Genomic DNA, 4,889 nt, shown 5'->3' on the forward strand with positions numbered 1-4,889 from the left:
TGAGTCAGTGGTGCTTTTGTGCAAGAAAAACTTTCCCTAACCTGTGCCAGGGGTACCTGTGGGCTGCATGTCAACCTTGGCTGGCCTCTCTCTTCACCAGCGTACCTCAGGACAACTCCGTGCCTTTGCCTGGGATACATGTTGAAAATGCAGGCCCTGGGGACCCTCCCCAGGTGTACTGAGTGACGAACTTTTCAAGTGAAATTGTTTGGAAAGTTTTAGAACATTTCATCTAGTGAGCAGAGAAACTGGAAGAAGGAAAACTGAAAGCATTCTGGTCATCCTGTGAAATTGGAGTTAGAGCTTTTCTTTTAAACTTTTCTCTTCTCCATCTTGTAATAAAGCTTCCTGTGATAAAAGTTTCTTACATTATGGGTGTATTAGCTCAGGCTGCCCTAACAAAATGCTACAGACTGTGGAGCTTAAGCTACAGAAACTTATTTTCTTACAGTTCTAAAGGCTACAAGTCTAAGACCAAGGTGCCAGCAGGGTTGGTGTCTGATGAGAACTGGCTTCCCTGGTCCTCATATGACCTTTCCCCTGGGTACAAAGTGGGGGTGGGTGATCTCTGGTGTTTCTTCCTCTTATTAGGACACTGATCCTATGACCTCATTTAGCCTTAATTAAATATTGGAGAACCTGGTGATCTACACTAGACTTGAGCAAAGTGAATGAGGAAGCACAGAGATTGAGAGTGCTGTGCTGTGCTTTCCCAAATGGAAAAAAATACCAAGAATGGGGAAGAAGCACCACCCCCCACTGCCAAAACCAACAGCTAGCTGTATGTGTCTGCCCATCTCTCTCTTGCTACCCTCACCTGTTATCTCTTAGGTGCTAATAACTTCAAATCTACAAATCCATATCCATAGTCAACTTTCCCCTGAATATTTCCGGCTTCCACAGGCATCTCAAACACAAAATGCTAAGAATAAGACTCCTCACTCTGTACCTCTTCCTTACACTCTCTTGTATTTCCCACCTCTAAAGTTATACTAACTAATCTCCAAAGCTGTAAATCTGATAATGATCTCGGTTTTCTTGTACCCAACTTGTCTCCCAAAATCCTCCCAAACAAATGCCCTTCTTCATCTCTGCTATCACCACTAACTTGAGCCAACTTAAAAAAAATTTACAGTGTTCTTATTAACAGTTTTTTCCTGCAGTGCATTTATCATTCTTGTAACAGAGTGCTTCTCCTAAAATGCAATTCTAATGTAATTCTCAAAAAATATTTTCAGTGGGACGCCTGGGTGGCTCAGTGGTTGGGCGTCTTTCATTGGCCCAGGGCACGATTCCGGGATTCCGGATCGAGTCCCACATTGGGCTCCTTGCAGGGAGCCTGCTTCTCCCTCTGCCTATGTCTTTGCCCCTCTGTAACTCTCATGAGTAAATAAATAAAATCTTAAAAAAAAATTTTTTTTAGGGATCCCTGGGTGGTGCAGTGGTTTGGTGCCTGCCTTTGGCCCAGGGCATGATCCTGGAGACCCGGGATCGAATCCCACGTTGGGCTCCCGGTGCATGGAGCCTGCTTCTCCCTCTGCCTGTGTCTCTGCCTCTCTCTCTCTCTCTCTCTGTGTGACTATCATAAATAAATAAAAATTAAAAAAAATTTTTTAGAAGTTCCCGATTTTTTTCAAACATTTATTTATTTATTCATGAGAGACACACAGAGAGAGGCAGAGACCTAGGCAGAGGGAGAAGCAGGCTGAGAAGGAGCCTGATGCAGGACTCAATCCCAAGACCCTAGGATCACGACCTGAGTCAAAGGCAGGTGCTCAAACGTTGAGCCACCCAGGTGCCCCCCAAAGGCAGTTTTCAGTGAACTTTTCCTCTGGGGATAGCTAACTGATAACTTCCCTGGTGCTCTTGTAGTGCTTCATACTTTCCTCTGTTAATAGTATTATAAGGGCAGCCTGGGTGGCTCAACAGTTTAGTGCTGCTTTCGGCCCAGGTTGTGATCCTGGAGACCCAGGATCAAGTCCCATCTCAGGCTCCCTGCATGGAGCCTGCTTCTCCCTCTGCCTGTGTCTCTGTGCTTCTCTCTCTCTGGAATAAATTTTAAAAAATTACTGTTTTGACATTGTTTTTTTACAGCCTGTGTCTTTCCCCATGAGATAGCAAAACTCAATGATGACTTAATTTATTTAAATGTATCTTGCAATGTTAAAGATACTCAGAAAGTGTAAAGAATGTTCACCTGTGAGCCCTTGGCTCAGTAATGTCATTAGCAGTACAGATCTGTAACTTAGATTGGGGTTACATCCCAGTAAACCTATCGTAAGTTGAAAATATTGTTTGAAACACCTAAACCTACTGAGCATCATAGCTTAACCCAGCCAACCTTGAATGTACTCAAGGCACTTCATTAACCTACAATTGGGAAAACCACCAAACACAAGTCTAGTTTATAATAAAGTGTTGACTATCTCATGTAATGTATTGAATATTGTATGGAAAGTGACAAACAATGGCGGTGTGGCTACCAATGGTTGTAAGAGTATTGGGTTTTGCCCCTTATGAATGCAGGGCTGATTGGGAACTGTAGCTCTCCAGCATCAAGAGAGAGGATCCTCCAGCATATCACCAGCCCAGGAAAAGATCAAAGAATAGTTTCTACTGAATGTATAGTGCTTTCACACCACCGTAAAGTTGAGAAATCCTAAGTGGTACCATCACAAATTGGGGGTCATCTGTACTGGCAGAGCACCTGTATAGCCTTGGTTTTGATCTTCTCCTCCTCACTGCTTCCCCATCCCAGCTCCCACAGATTACTTACTATTCCATTGAGTATTTGTTTCTGTACGTCAGTATGCTTTTCCTATATATTACTTCTAAATATCTAGTGCTATTTTATATGTTCTAAAGTTTCTGTAAGAGGTACCATACTGTATGTAATCTGCAACATGCGTTTTTATTCAACATTAATGCTATTCGTGTATGCTGTTTTTAGCTATAGTTCATTACTTTTGCTACTAGTTTGCAGTGTATGGGGAAAAACCCCCACAAGATACCCATCCTCTGGGTGATAGACATTTACATTGCTCACCTGTTTTTGCCCTTAAAACAGTGTTGCTGTAGAGTTTCCTAAATATGGCTCCTATGTAAATAATGCAAAAATAGCACCAAGGTAAGACTTGCTGGGTGATAGGATATGCACATCTTCCTAAGTAGATGCTGCATTTCCCTGACTAACAAGATAGAACATTTTTGTGTATTTATTGCCTATTCATTTCCCCCCTACTTGTGAATTCAGTGTTCAGTATTTTTCACATTTTCCTCTGGGTAGTCTTTTGATATTTAGAAGTTAATTTATATTCTCTGGATGCTTTTCCTTGTTGCAAATATCTTTTCCCAGTTTGACCTGATTTTAGCTATGCTATTGTGTTTTTTTTGATGTTAAAAGGTTTTAAATGTTAATCTAATTTAATGTATTGGTCTTTCCTTTGCACTTTGTACTTTTGATATTTTAAGACTATGTATATGAAAGTATTCAAGCAGCATTATTTATGGCCACATTTCTTCTTAAACTGCCCCTAATAATTTCATACTACCTTACCTCCTATGGGCTATGTTCTCCCAAAACTCATGTTGGAGTCAGGACAGGACTGTATTTGGACACAGGGCCTTTAGAGAGGCAATTGAGGTAAAATGAGTTCATTATGGGTGGGCCCTAGTCCAATGTGGAAAGATTAGTAGGGCACTGAACACCTAGAGAGAGGAACAACTTTGGGAGGACTCAGGAAGAAGGTGCCCATCTGCAAACCAAGGAGAGTCCTAGGAAAGCAACTCTGCTGACATCCTGATCTCAGACTTCTGGCCTCCAGAACTTAAGAAAGTTAATTTCTGTCTTTAACCTGCCCAGTCTGTGGTGCTTTGTTAGGGCAACGCTAGCAGATTAATGTTACCTTGAATTATATCCATTTAAGAATATAGTTGTAAAATAATGAGAAACACGGAACACTTTGATGTGGTAAGTGAAAAACAAAAAGTATGTGTGTCTCAGAACCATATAAAAAGCACATGTCTGTGGACAGGGACTGGAGATTTATATGAGGAAATAGAGCATTTCCATGAAAGTATCAGAATTATAAACAACTTTTATTTATTTTCAAATTTGCTTCATTGTTAAATTTCATACATTTTCTAAAAATTTATTAAAGAAAACCTGTAAGGTGGGGTAGCAATTACATATATCTCAGCACTTCAACCACGCAGGGTGCTTAAGAGTGAAAGATGGGTAAATTTAAGGTCCATTTCACATATAGATTATAAGACAATTTCTCTGATTTTAGAGACCGTAAGTCCATGGGGTCAGCGATGCCAGGTGTCTGACTCCCTGAGAATGAATTCCCAACCTCCCGGGCCCCTGGCGGAAGGATTCTGAGACACACTGCACACATTCAGCGTGCCCGGCAGGACCGACTCCCCATTCCGCACTGCGGGGAGCTGCTCCTTGACCCCCGCGGCCGGCTCCCCTCCCTCGCCTTGTCCCCGGGATGGCCTCACAGACCATCCTACCTTGGCCTGGGGTCCCCTTAGGATAGGAATCCAATCAATCCCCGCATTCCCTTTCTGTCCCGGGCTCAGGGAAGAGCAAGTCTCTTCCCCACTTGCAGCTCCCTCTGCACGTCCACCTGTCGCTCTCCCTCTCTCCAGAGCCTTTTAGCGCTTCTGGGTCTGGGTCTCTGGTTTGGAAACTCCCGCAGGGCGCCAGGACCCACCACCCACCTCGCTGCTGCTGCAGGAAGCCGAGCCTAGGCGGCTGCGGCGACAACCAAGGGCTCCTCCGGGGCGCTGGGGGCGCTGTGGGGCGGGGCCGCGCTCAAGTCCCGGCGTGCCCCGCGCGGGGGCGGGCCTGCGGGGCTGGGCGGGGCGAGAGGCCGCGCGCC

The 4,889-nt window shown here is 44.1% G+C and overlaps 1 long non-coding RNA gene across 1 annotated transcript in view; it reads left to right on the forward strand.

The window, feature by feature from the left end:
- LOC144284792 (uncharacterized) overlaps positions 1–2,430 on the forward strand; it is a 123,376-nt gene extending 120,946 nt beyond the window's left edge. The window contains exon 2 of the long non-coding RNA XR_013353204.1: positions 1,618–2,430. This is a non-coding gene — a long non-coding RNA (uncharacterized LOC144284792). The remainder of the gene's footprint in view (positions 1–1,617) is intronic.
- Positions 2,431–4,889: the final 2,459 nt, after the last annotated feature.

This window comes from Canis aureus, chromosome 15, assembly GCF_053574225.1.
Source record: "Canis aureus isolate CA01 chromosome 15, VMU_Caureus_v.1.0, whole genome shotgun sequence".
NCBI lineage: Eukaryota > Metazoa > Chordata > Mammalia > Carnivora > Canidae > Canis > Canis aureus.